Below are 14,673 nucleotides of genomic sequence, written 5' to 3'. Positions count from 1 at the left end.
GTTCTTCTCTAGGATTTTGATGGAATCTTGTCTCACATTTAGATCTTTCATCCATTTTGAGTTTATCTTTGTGTATGGTGAAAGAGAGTGGTCTAGTTTCATTCTTCTGCATGTGGATGTCCAATTTTCCCAGCACCATTTATTGAAGAGACTGTCTTTCTTCCAAAGGGTAGTCTTTCCTCCTTTATCGAATATTAGTTGCCCATAAAGTTCAGGGTCCACTTCTGGATTCTCTATTCTGTTCCACTGATCTATGTGTCTGTTTTTGTGCCAGTACCACACTGTCTTGATGACCACAGCTTTGTAGTACAACCTGAAATCTGGCATTGTGATGCCCCCAGATATGGTTTTCTTTTTTAAAATTCCCCTGGCTATTCGGGGTCTTTTCTGATTCCACACAAATCTTAAAATAATTTGTTCTAACTCTCTGAAGAAAGTCCATGGCATTTTGATAGGGATTGCATTAAACGTGTATATTGCCCTGGGTAACATTGACATTTTCACAATATTAATTCTGCCAATCCATGAGCATGGAATATTTTTCCATCTCTTTGTGTCTTCCTCAATTTCTTTCAGAAGTGTTCTATAGTTTTGAGGGTATAGATCCTTTACATCTTTGGTGAGGTTTATTCCTAGGTATCTTATGCTTTTGGGTGCAATTGTAAATGGGATTGACTCCTTAATTTCTCTTTCTTCAGTCTCATTGTTAGTGTATAGAAATGCCACTGACTTCTGGGCATTGATTTTGTATCCTGCCACGCTACCAAATTGCTGTATGAGTTCTAGCAATCTTGGGGTGGAGACTTTTGGGTTTTCTATGTAGAGTATCATGTCATCGGCGAAGAGGGAGAGTTTGACTTCTTCTTTGCCAATTTGAATGCCTTTAATGTCTTTTTGTTGTCTGATTGCTGAGGCTAGGACTTCCAGTACTATGTTGAATAGTAGTGGTGAGAGTGGACATCCCTGTCTTGTTCCTGATCTTAGGGGAAAGGCTCCCAGTGCTTCCCCATTGAGAATGATATTTGCTGTGGGCTTTTCATAGATGGCTTTTACGATGTTGAGGAATGTTCCCTCTATCCCTACACTCTGAAGAGTTTTGATCAGGAATGGATGCTGTATTTTGTCAAATGCTTTCTCTGCATCCAATGAGAGGATCATATGGTTCTTGGTTTTTCTCTTGCTGATATGATGAATCACATTGATTGTTTTACGGGTGTTGAACCAGCCTTGTGTCCCAGGGATAAATCCTACTTGGTCATGGTGAATAATTTTCTTAATGTATTGTTGGATCCTATTGGCCAGTATCTTGTTGAGAATTTTTGCATCCATGTTCATCAGGGATATTGGTCTGTAACTCTCCTTTTTGGCGGGGTCTTTGTCTGGCTTTGGAATTAAGGTGATGCTGGCTTCATAGGACGAATTTGGAAGTACTGCATCTCTTTCTATCTTTCCAAACAGCTTTAGGAGAATAGGTATGATTTCTTCTTTAAACGTTTGATAAAATTCTCCTGGGAAGCCATCTGGCCCTGGACTCTTGTGTCTTGGGAGGTTTTTGATGACTGCTTCAATTTCCTCCCTGGTTATTGGCCTGTTCAGGTTTTCTATTTCTTCCTGTTCCAGTTTTGGTAGTTTGTGGCTTTCCAGGAATGCGTCCATTTCTTCTAGATTGCCTAATTTATTGGCGTATAGCTGTTCATAATATGTTTTTAAAATCGTTTGTATTTCCTTGGTGTTGGTAGTGATCTCTCCTTTCTCATTTATGATTTTATTAATTTGAGTCTTCTCTCTCTTCTTTTTAATAAGGCTGGCTAATGGTTTATCTATCTTATTAATTCTTTCAAAGAACCAACTCCTGGTTCTGTTGATCTGTTCCACAGTTCTTCTGGTCTCGATTTCGTTGAGTTCTGCTCGAATCTTTATTAACTCCCTTCTTCTCTTGGGTGTAGGATCTATTTGCTGTTTTTTCTCTAGCTCCTTTAGGTGTAAGGTTAGCTTTTGTATTTGAGTTCTTTCCAGTTTTTGAATGGATGCTTGTATTGCGATGTATTTCCCCCTTAGGACTGCTTTTGCTGCATCCCAAAGATTTTGAACGGTTGTATCTTCATTCTCATTAGTTTCCATGAATCTTTTTAATTCTTCCTTAATTTCCTGGTTGACGCTTTTATCTTTTAGCAGGATGGTCCTTAACCTCCATGTGTTTGAGGTCCTTCCAAACTTCTTGTTGTGATTTAGTTCTAATTTCAAGGCATTATGGTCCGAGAATATGCAGGGGACAATCCCAATCTTTTGGTATCGGTTCAGACCCGATTTGTGACCCAATATGTGGTCTATTCTGGAGAATGTTCCATGTGCGCTTGAGAAGAATGTGTATTCAGTTGAGTTTGGATGTAAAGTTCTGTAGATATCTGTGAAATCCATCTGGTCCAGTGTATCATTTAAAGCTCTCGTTTCTTTGGAGATGTTTTGCTTAGAAGACCTATCGAGTATAGAAAGAGCTAGATTGAAGTCACCAAGTATAAGTGTATTATTATCTAAGTATTTCTTCACTTTGGTTAATAATTGATTTATATATTTGGCAGCTCCCACATTCGGAGCATATATATTGAGGATTGTTAAGTCCTCTTGTTGAATAGATCCTTTAAGTATGATATAGTGTCCCTCTTCATCTCTCACTACAGTCTTTGGGGTAAATTTTAGTTTATCTGATATAAGGATGGCTACCCCTGCTTTCTTTTGAGGACCATTCGAATGGTAAATGGTTCTCCAACCTTTTATTTTCAGGCTGTAGGTGTCCTTCTGTCTAAAATGAGTCTCTTGTAGACAGCAAATAGATGGGTCCTGCTTTTTTATCCAGTCTGAAACCCTGCGCCTTTGGATGGGGTCATTAAGCCCGTTCACATTCAGAGTTACTATTGAGAGATATGAGTTTAGTGTCATCATGATATCTATTCAGTCTTTGTTTTTGTGGACTGTTCCACTGAACTTCTTCTTAAAGGGGAATTTTAAGAGGCCCCCTTAAAATTTCTTGCAGAGCTGGTTTGGAGGTCACATATTCTTTTAGTTGCTGCCTGTCTTGGAAGCTCTTTATCTCTCCTTCCATTTTGAATGAGAGCCTTGCTGGATAAAGGATTCTTGGTTGCATGTTCTTCTCATTTAGGACCCTGAATATATCCTGCCAGCCCTTTCTGGCCTGCCAGGTCTCTGTGGAGAGGTCTGCTGTTACCCTAATACTCCTCCCCATAAAAGTCAGGGATTTCTTGTCTCTTGCTGCTTTAAGGATCTTCTCTTTATCTTTGGAATTTGCAAGCTTCACAATTAAATGTCGAGGTGTTGAACGGTTTTTATTGATTTTAGGGGGGGATCTCTCTATTTCCTGGATCTGAATGCCTGTTTCCCTTCCCAGATTAGGAAAGTTTTCAGCTAGAATTTGTTCAAATACATATTCTGGCCCTCTGTCCCTTTCGGCGCCCTCGGGAACCCCAATTAAACGTAGGTTTTTCTTCCTCAGGCTGTCGTTTATTTCCCTTAATCTATCTTCATGGTCTTTTAATTGTTTGTCTCTTTTTTCCTCAGTTTCCCTCTTTGCTATCAACTTGTCTTCTAGGTCACTCACTCGTTCTTCCACCTCGTTAACCCTCGTCGTTAGGACTTCTAGTTTGGATTGCATCTCATTCAATTGATTTTTAATTTCTGCCTGATTAACTCTAAATTCTGCAGTCATGAAGTCTCTTGAGTCCTTTATACTTTTTTCTAGAGCCACCAGTAGCTGTATAATAGTGCTTCTGAATTGGCTTTCTGACATTGAATTGTAATCCAGATTTTGTAACTCTGTGGGAGAGAAGACTGTTTCTGATTCTTTCTTTTGAGGTGAGGTTTTCCTTCTAGTCATTTTGCTCAGTGCAGAGTGGCCAAAAGCAAGTTGTATTGGGAAAAGGAGAAAAAGAGAGGAGAGAAAGAAGGAAAGAAAAGAGAAAGAGAAAAAAAAGGGAAGAAAAAGAAAAAAAAAACGAAAAAAAAAAAGAAGAAAAAGAGAAAGAAAAAGAAAGGAGAAAAAAAGGGGGTGGGGGAAGGAAACAAATCAAAAAGCAAAACAAAACAAAAACAAAAACAAACAAACAAAAAAAGAACCACCGGGGAGTATCTTCTGATTCTGTGTTCTTTAAGTCCCTTGGCTTCTCCTGGAAGTTGTCAGTCTAGCTGGTCTTCTGGGGGAGGGGCCTGTTGTGCTGATTTTCAGGTGTTAGCAGTTGGGGGAGCTGCTGTGCCCCTGCCTGGTGCAGGACTCAGTGGGGGTTGTTTACCCCGTGAGGCCGCAGGAGGAACAGCCCCAGTGGCGGGGCAGCTCTGGAAACCTGGATTCAGCTCCGGCAGGAACTCCGTCTGCAGGGCCTGGAGGCTCCGGGGCGGGGCCGCTGATGTGCTCAGCTGGGGCAGGAGCGTCCTCGCTGTCCTGGGCCCTCCCGGCCTCTGCCTGTCCCGGGGGAGGCCGGATCCTGGGCTGTGTCCCGGCGCCCTGTGCTCCGGAGCCTGCGCTGGTGGATTCGCGCTCCCGGGCCGCGCAACCCCCTCCGCGGAGCCGCCGCCCGAGCCCCCCGAGCTGCTCCGGGTCCCGCCGTGCGCGCTGCAGCCCTTAGGGAGCTCGGCGCACTCTCCTGGGCGCGCAGTTGCTGTTACTGTCCCGGGGAACCCGAGGGCATCCCCGCCCTCCTGGGTCCTGCTCCAACTCCCTGCGAGCCCCTTTGCGCCCGGGAAGGTCGGTGCAGCTCCTGCTTCTCTGGGACGGGGCTCTCCTGTCCTGGGGACGCTCGCCCCGGCCTCAGCCCGGCTCCTCGCGGGGCCCCTCCCCCTTGGAGGCCTTTGTTCCTTTATTTCTTTTTCCCCGTCTTCCTACCTTGATAGAAGCGCGAACTCTTCTCACTGTAGCATTCCAGCTGGTCTCTCTTTAATTCTCAGGCCGAATTCATAGATTTTCAGGATGATTGGAAGGTTTTCTAGGTACTTTGGTGGAGACAGGTGATTTGGAGACCCTACTCTTCCGCCATCTTGCTCGCTAATCCGTAGTTCTCTTTTTAATATTTTTTGAGGATCCTCTATACTGTTGTCCAGAAAGGCTGCACTTATTTACATTCCCATCAATACTGTATAAGGGTTCCCTTTTCTCCACATCCTTTCCAACACTTACCTCTTATCTTTTGATGACAACCATTCAAACAGGGGTGAGGTGATACCTCATTGTTTTGAGGTGCATTTTCCTGATGACGAGTGATGTGAAGCACATTTTCATGTGCCTGTTGGCCATCTGGATATTGTCTTTGGAAAAATGTCTATTCAGATCATTTGCCCATTTTAAAATTGGATTATTTGTTTTTCACTTCTGAGTTGTATGACTTCCTTATATATTTTGGCTATAAATCCCTTGTCAGATATATGACTTGCAAATATTTTCTCCCATTCTGATTGTCGCCTCATAAAGGATCCTGAACCAGAATCACCCAGATAAGCTTCTCCTAGATTCCTGGCCTTGAGAAACTGTAATGTAATAAATGTTTGTTTGTAGCCACAAAGTTTTGTAATAACTTGTTACATAGCAATAGATAACTAATACAGGAATTGGACAGGCAAGGACTCATATAGCTAATAATAATAAGTTATCTACAGATAAGGGTTTTGGCCTTTCCTCTGCCCATAAGTAGGGAATGTCCATATTTGAGTGGTAGTAAGGTGGAGGTATCGTCTGCCTTCTGGCTCCACTTGACTTTAGATTGGTGTTATAAATGTTTGTAGTGTCAATAGCAAGTAATATGGTCAAGAGGAAATAGCTTGTCTAGGCACAGGAAGCTTGGAATAGGTGAGTTAGGTTTTGGGGGGCAACATATTTGTTCCAAACTTCTTCTCAGCCTTTTAAGCTATTCCTTCTGGATAATCCTGAAGGTCTTGTAGATACCTTCATCATCCAAGACAGATATATAATTTCAATAAACATATGATTACTTGATTTCCTTTGATTTCAACTAGAGTAATTAATTTAACAATAACTATATCATTAGTAAAGCTTTTCTATGAAATCTGTGTATACCCTATAGCTGTACATCTGATATCAAGATTCTTGATTTAGGCGATTTGGAGATAATTTTAATGTCCTTTGGGTCTGAGATCAGATGGAAACCAAGGCACAGAACGCAAATGGCTTGCAAAAGGATACAGGCTGCATCCACACCATATTGCAGAACTGAAATGCTCTCTCTTCCCTGAACTCCGTTCTTCATATTTTTATCATTATTATTTTATTTGCTTCTTCGAAATTCTTTACTGAAGAGTATACTTTAAGACACGTAGATGGCCAACAGACATGAAAAGATGCTCAACATCACTCATCGTCAGGGAAATCAAGATAAAAACCACAATGAGGTGTCACCTCACACCTGTCAGAATGGCTAGTATCAAAAATACAGGAAACTACAAGTGTTGGTGAGGATGTGGAGAAAAGAGAATCCTTGTGTACCACTGGTAGGAATGTAAATTTTTGCAGCCACTCTGGGAAACAATATGGAAGTTCCTTACAAAATTAAAAAAAGAAATACCATATGATCTAGTAGTTCCACTTTTGAGTATTTACCCAAAGAAAACAAAAACACTAATTCAAAAAGATATGTGCATCCCTATGTTTATTGCAGCATTATCTACAATATCCAAGATATGGAAGCAACCTCAGTGTCTATTAATAAATGAACGGATAAAGAAAATGATAAGTATGTACTATATATTATTTTATAAATATATATTTATAAATATATATTATATATACTATATATATTACTCGGCCATAAAAAAGGAAACCTTGCCATTTGTGACAACATGGATAGACCGGGAGGGTATTATGCTGAGTGAAATAAGCCAGATAGAAAAAGACAAATACCATATGATTTCATTTATATGTGAAATCTAAAAAATAAAACAATAAGCAAACAAAAAAGAAAAGACTCATAAATACAAGGAACAAACTGGTGGTTGCCAGAAAGTAGGGTGTTGGAGGGATGGGTGGAATAGGTAAAGTGGATTAAGAGATACAAACTTCCAGTTATAAAATAAGTCACAGTGATGGCAAGTACAGCATAGGGAATATATTCAATAATTCTAATAATTTTGTATGGTGACAGATGGTAACTACATTCATTGCAAGCACTACATAATGTATGTAAATGTCAAATCACTACGTTGTACATCTGAAACTAATATAATATTGTATGTCAGCTATATTTCAATTAAAATAAATGAAAAAAATTAAAATGTGCTTTAAATAAGCAGCAAATAAAACACAAATTTGGTTTAACAATACAAAATCACTGTGAAAATCTTTTTTTAAAGATCTTATTTATCTTATTTGACACAGAGAGAGAGAGAGAGAGAGAACACAAGCAGGGGGAGCGGCAGGCAGAGGGAGAGAGAAACAGGCTCCCTGCTGAACAAAGAGCCCAATGTGAGACTTGATCCCAGGTCCCTGGGATCATGACCTGAGCCAAAAGCATACACTTAACCGATGAGCCACCCAGTGCCCTGTGAAAATAAGTTTAAAAAATACTTTCTTCCAAAGCAATCTACAGATTCAATACAATCCCAATTATGTTGTGTGTGTGTGTGTGTGTATAAATAGGAAATCTCATCCTAAAATTCATATAGAATCTCAAGAGATCCCAAACAGACAAAATAATTTTGAAAAAGACAAAGCTGGATGTCTCATATTTGATTTCAGAACTTATTACAAAGTGATGGTAATTAAACTGTGGTACTAGCACAAGGGCAGGCATATAGACCAATGGCATATAACAGAGAGCCCAGAAATAAACTCTAATATATGTGATCAAATGATTTTTGACAAACATACCAAGACCATTTAATGGGGAAAGGACAGTCTCTTCAACTAATGGTGCTGGGAAAACTGGACATCTGCATGCAAAACAAAATGAAGATGGAGTTTTATCTTATACCATACATAAAAATGAAATGTATCAAAAGACCTAAACATATGAGTTAAAACTATAAAACTCTTAGAAGAATACATAGGGAAAAAGCTTAATGACACTGGATATGGCAATGATTTCTTGTATATAACACCAAAAGCATAGGCAACAAAAGAAAAAAATGGACTTCACCAAAATTAAAAAATTTGTGCTACAGAGGATACTAACGAGTAAGAAAACAATCTATGAATAGAGAGAAAATATTTGAGAATTCTATATCTGAAAATGGATTATTTTTTTCTGAAAATGGATTATTATCCAGAATATATAAAGAAGTCCTCCAACTCAACAATAAAAAATAAACAACCCAATTAAAAAATAGGCAGGGTGTGGGGAGCACCTGGGTGGTGCAGTGGGTTAAGCATCTGACTCTTGGTTTCAACTCAGGTCATGATCTCAGGATTGTGAATGTACCTCTGTCAGGCTCCACACTCAGTGAGGAATCTACTTGAGATTCTCCCTCCCTCTCCGTCTGCACCTCCCATTTGCGCTCTCTCTGTGTCTGTCTGTCAAATAAATAAAATAAGTCTTTAAAAGATAGACAAAAGACTTCAATGGACATTTCTCTAAAGAAGTTATACAGATGCCCAATAAGCACATAAAAAGATTCTCAACATCATCAATCATTAGGGAATTATGAACCAAATCATAATGAGATGCCACTTCGCATTCATTAGAATGATGATTTTAAAAAGAAAATAAACAGAAAATGACAAGTGTCAGCAAGGATGTGGTGAGAGTGGAACCATTGTGTATTGCTGGTGAAAATATAAAATGGAAAATAGTATAGTGGTTCCTCAAAAAAATAGAATTATCATATGATCCAGCAATTCCACTTCTAAGTATATACCCAAAAGAATTGAAAGCAAGAACCTGAACAGATATTTGTATGTCAGTGTTCATAGCAGCATTATTCTCAACAGCCAAAAGATGGAAACTGCTCAAGTGTCCATCAATGGATGAATGGATAAACAAAATGTGGTAGATACATACAATGGGATATTTTTCAGCCTTAAAAGGGAATAAGAGTTGGACACATGCTATGAAATTGATGAACCTTGAAGACATTATACTGAGTGAAATAAACAAGATACAGAAGGACAAACGTTATTTGATTCCACTTATATGAGGTTTCTGGAATCATGAAATTCAGAGACAGAAAGTAGGATAGTGGTTTCCAGGGGTGGGGGAGAGGAGGCAATGAAGAGTTAATTGCTTAATGAATGCAGAGTTTCAGTTTAGGATAATGAAAAAGTTCTGGAGATGGATATTGGTGATGGTTGTGCAGTAATGTGACTGTACTTAATGCCACTGAAATGTATACTTAAAAATGGTTAAAATGGTAAATTTTATGTTATGTATATTTCACCACAATAAAAAGTTGTTTAAATGCTTTCTGTCTGCAAAAATGTTTCCCAGGGATCCCTGGGTGGCGCAGCGGTTTGGCGCCTGCCTTTGGCCCAGGGCGCGATCCTGGAGACCCGGGATCGAATCCCGCGTCGGGTTCCCGGTGCATGGAGCCTGCCTCTCCCTCTGCCTGTGTCTCTGCCTCTCTCTCTCTCACTGCGTGCCTATCATAAATAAATAAAAAAAAAAATTAAAAAAAAAGAAACTTAAAAAAAAAAAAATGTTTCCCAGCCTGCCACATTTACATTGGCTCCATCCCAGTTTCCCACTGCCCGCGATTAGGCAGACTTCCTCCAAATCCCCTACTTCTGGCTCAAGTCAGCTAAATCGCCACAACACCAAGCCACTGGAAATAATTTCTTTGTAGGGATAAGCTTCCCAGAAATTGGAAAGTCCCTGGTGATGCCACCATGAATCAGACAAAACTCTGTAGTTTCTCTTCAGGCCAAAGAATTCCTGAATGCCCCCTGAAAACTCTCCCCTCCTCTTTACATTTATTTTGTTCCCCATGAAAATACTTATTACCATTTGGGAGGGATATGAATATATTTATTTATTAGGATGCTCACAAGAATAACATGCTAACACTGTCCTTATGATGTTATAAAAATATATACCCACATCGTGGCAGGAAACAGGGGTAAGGGCTCTCAGAGCTGGTACCAAGTGTCCACTGAAGACATCTCCATTCACCAGGGAGGATGTTTCCTAGATTCCAACATCTCTAAAATGTAGCTTCCAGTCAGGTCTCCATGACTTGCCCAGACTTCTTCATTCCAGCATCAGCTGGCACCCTTTCTTGCCACTCTGGACTCCTTCATAACCTAGATCAGCTACCCCATGTCTAACTCACCCAGGCAGCCTCTAGAATTCTGCAGCACATCTCTGGAATGCTGCTGCCCTGCCACCCTCAGGGGCATGACTGGGAGTTAGGGAACAGAGGGAATAAGATCACATTATCAAAGCAAGTAGCAAGGGTATATTAGCAAATGACACTTGGACATATACCCGACGACCTCACAGAATATGTGCTTTCTCCCCAAATGATACATAATCCCTTAGAGAGAAAACACGCACAGAGCGATTATGTCTGCCAGGCACAAGGGTGACAAAGAATGCTGTTTACTTCCATCATGTCCTTCACACAAACAGGAAGTTAGCAACTGAAAGCCAGAAGCAGATCTCTATCCTAGCTCTCCCCTGCCTTTGAATGGTGTCCCCACTCGGCTTCCATCTGTTTTGGCATTAGTTTATTTTCAAAAGAGAGGACAAGATGCCCCAGGGAGAGTAGAATAGGAGACTGGGGTGAGGTGCAGGAGTCATGTATGGATAACAACCTGTAAAACCAAATGAAAACAGTACAAAAATGCAGAAACCAGATCTAGTACTAGAACATACGTCGAGAAGGTAGCTGGAGACCCTACATGTGAACACAACCCCAGGGGGAGAACTCTGTGCCAAGTGGGCCAGAGGCCACTGGGTTAGCCTGAGAGCCTCTCAATGGATGGCTGAACTGACCTACGTCTGCTGTTGCAGCTGGGAGCCTTCTTTGGTGGTGACAGAACAGGAGATGACAGGCCCGGCAACCCCACAGGCCCACCCCAGGGCCTGCTTGGAGCTCACAAACATGTAGGACACATTCTTCTCTTCACACAGCAGTGGGAGGTGCAGAGTGATCTCTAGGGGCTCAGGGTCTGCAGCCATTTTCCTGAACTCAGAGATGCCCTGTTGGGGGTTTTGGTGCCTCATTGACCCCTTGCCGAAGCTGCTTATAGTTTCATGACTGCTGAACAAGGGCCAGTAGTTTCTTGGTGAGGAGGGCATTTGTGAGGGGGTAGATCCTTGGGTTTACTTCAGGCTCAGTCATATCTGCAATTAGGTGATCTCACCACCCCTAAGGGAGTGCAGCCAATGTCAGAGCCAGAGCTCACACCTTTGCCAGAAAGAAGGCACACCACACTGGAGGCATGGATATGGCCAAGCACCACTTATTACCATCTACCTGCATTTTAGAATTTCCATAGTGCCTTCTTGCACAAACTCTTACATTTAATAAAACTAACAACATGATGAAGCTGGATATTTTCAGCACATTTTACAGATGAGAAAACAGGCTCAGAGGGTTGGAACTGCCCAAGTTCTTATAGCTACTAAGTAGTGGAACTGGAACTTCTTTTTTTAATTAATTAATTAATTAATTAATTTTTAAGATTTTATTTCTTTATTCATGAGAGACACAGAAAGTGAGAGGCAGAGACATAGGCAGAGGGAGAAGCAGGTTCCACGCATGGAGCCCGATGTGGGACTCAATCCTGGGACTCCAGGATCACACCTTGAGCCGAAGACAGATGCTTAACCACTGAGCCACCCAGACGTCCCAGACTTCTTTTTTTTAAAATAAAATAATTAACTTATAGTGTATTATTAGTTTCAGAGACAGAGTTTAGTGATTCATCAGTTGCATAGAACACCCAGTGCTCATTACATCAAGTGTCCTCCTTAATGCCCATCACCCAGTTACCCATCCTCCCACCCTACCTCCCCTCCAGCAACCCTCAGTTTGTTCCCTAGAGTTCAGAGTCTCTTATGGTTTGCCTCTCTCTCTGATTTTATCTTATTTCAGTTTTCCCTCCCTTGACCTATGTTCATCTGTTTGGTTTCTTAAATTACACACGTGAGTGAAATCATATTTGTCTTTCTCTGACTTACTTTGCTTAGCATAAAACCCTCTAGTTCCATCCAGGTCTTTGCAGATGGTCAGATTTCATTTCTTTCTTTCCTTTTTTAAAAGATTTATTTATTTATTCATTCCTAGAGACACAGAGAGCAGCAGAGATGTAAGCAGAGGGAGAAGCAGGAGAGTGCAATGCGGACTCTATCCCAGGACTCCAAGATCACGATAATCAGAAAGCAGACGTTCAACCACTGAGCCACTCAGGCGTCCCAGATTTCTTTTTTTTTTTTCTGTTGACTGTAGAACTGGAACTTTTTGAACGAAGACCTCTCTCCTGAGAGTACTCCCAACCTGACTGTTTTCGAGGCATGTAGCCATCAACATATTCAGGAGCGGGCTCATCAGCTTCTCCCCTAACCTGCTTCTCCTCCTGTGATTCCCGTCTCAGGGAATGGCACTGACATTCAGTCCATGGCAGAAATCCTAGAGTCATCCTTGACGCCTTTCTTTCTCTCTCTCACTCACCCTCAGAGTCCATCTGCCACCAAGTCTATAGATTCTATTTCCTAAATATTTTCTTAAATATATTCACTTCTTTCCACCCCCACTGCCACCTCCGTAGTTCAGTTGGCCATCATCTCTTATCTGGATTCTTGTAGCAACCTCCAAAGTGATCTCTTTCCCTCCAGTCTTGCCTATTAGCAATCCTATCTCCAGATCTACAACAATCTTTCTAAAATCTAGTCTGATCATGATTCACTTGGGCTTTTAGCTCATTTTTTTGTTGTTGTTAGTGAAACCTTGTTTTAAAAATGGAATTTTAAATAAGTCCTAATAGATAATGGATAAAAGCAGAAGTGTCTTATGGAAGTGAGGGTCAGAGGCCTAGATCACTGAATACTCCCTGAGGCACTAAGGGTTCTGCAGACCAGGAAATAGCAACCACTAATCCCACAAGGTAAAGCTTCTTTATTAAAGATGTTATTTATTCATGAGAGGAACAGAGAGAGAGGCAAAGACACAGGCAGAGGGAGAAGCAGGCCTCCTGTGGGAAGCCTGATGAGGTACTTGATCCTAAGACCTGGAGATCATGCCCTGAGCTGAAGGCAGCCGCTCAACCACTGAGCCACCCAGGGATCCCTAGGTAAAGCTTCTTAACATGGCTTAAGAAGTGAAATCATGATGAGGTCTGTGTTTACCTCTGTGGCTCCATTCCTCACTCCTGCTTCCCTTGCCTTCCATATTAATCAGGATAGGCTAGGTTACGTTGCAATAACAACCAAACACCAAATCTTAGTGAAAGAAAGTGACAGTCATTTATTTCTCAGCTACTTGCCAATTGCAAGTCAACAGGGACTCTGGGCCACCTCCTCTCCATTCTGGGACAAAGGCTCATGGAGTTTCCAGCACCTGGCCCATTGCCTATCGCCGAGGCAAAAGAAAGATAACCTGGTGGCTCTCACTCTGGTAGTGAAATGATCAACCTAGAAATGACAGTCATCACTTCTGTTCTAATTCATCGACCTTCCCTGGGCACAAGGAGGGGGCAGGAATTGCTATCTATAATATACTCAGAAAGATGGGGTGGCAGAGAACTGGAATATTTGACAAAAATTGGTAACATCTACCACACTTATCTCCCCTCATTTTAAGCCACAGTGAGCTGTCTGTAGATTTTTGGAATGTGCACATGCTTTTCTTTTTGCCCCCTGCTCTAATCCTTCTGGTAAGCTTCTACTTGATCTTCTAGTTTCAGTTCAAGCAATATGCCTCTGAGGAACCTTCCTTCTGTTTCATCCCTTTGTTTCTCCTTTCCCTGGCCAGGTCAAATGACCTTCTGTTGTGCACACCAACATTCTGCTCTTCCTTCCAGCATAAACCTTATCATAGTCCCTGAATATAATTGCTTATACAGTGTGACTCTTTGCCCACAAGATTGCAATTGCCTAAGGTCAGGGACTGTATCCCCAGGGCCTAGAATGCTTTCTGGCACATCATAGAGTCTTAATAAAGATGGAATGAGTGAATGCTTAGAACTTTGTCTCCTTGACCCTAAGTCTTTGCCCATTTGGCACACCAAGCTGCTTAGATCAGAGCAGAAGATGAAGCTAAAACCTGCTCTCTCCTGTGGATTGAGACAACCTAGAAAAGGTCTATAAGTGGGGGGTGAGTGGCATTTCCCTTAATGAAGGAAAAAAAATGGCTATTCCAATAATTTTATGTCCATTAAGTGAAGCATGCCATGGAATTCTACTTCTTCCACAGGTTCTATTGATGTGCTTGTAGCAGCCAAAAGATTCATGATTTAGGAGGTAGAGTTGAAATTGATGTTCTGAATACTTGTTTTGGGTTTTAGAGTGCTTTTTGTAAATTGGATGTTAGACATTCTGACTACGCTTGTTTTTAGCTAGGGATGTGGATGTATAGCCCATGGCATTTCTCTGGGAATCTACTAGTACTTGATTTGCCATTTTGGTAACAAAGAGCTTACTACCAAAGGCAGCACTTAGATAGAATGACATCCATGAGAAAGTGCTAAAGCTCATTAGTAATTACAGAAACACAAGTTTAACT

General features: G+C 41.2%; 1 pseudogene; it reads right to left on the bottom strand.

The window, feature by feature from the left end:
* Positions 1-10,906: 10,906 nt before the first annotated feature.
* Positions 10,907-11,292, bottom strand: LOC144308844 (NHP2-like protein 1 pseudogene; annotated as a pseudogene).
* Positions 11,293-14,673: the final 3,381 nt, after the last annotated feature.

Source organism: Canis aureus, chromosome X (assembly GCF_053574225.1).
Source record: "Canis aureus isolate CA01 chromosome X, VMU_Caureus_v.1.0, whole genome shotgun sequence".
NCBI classification, from domain to species: Eukaryota; Metazoa; Chordata; class Mammalia; order Carnivora; family Canidae; genus Canis; species Canis aureus.
The sequence above is the reverse complement of the archived record's forward strand: the minus strand, read 5'-3'. Positions and strand labels throughout refer to the sequence as shown.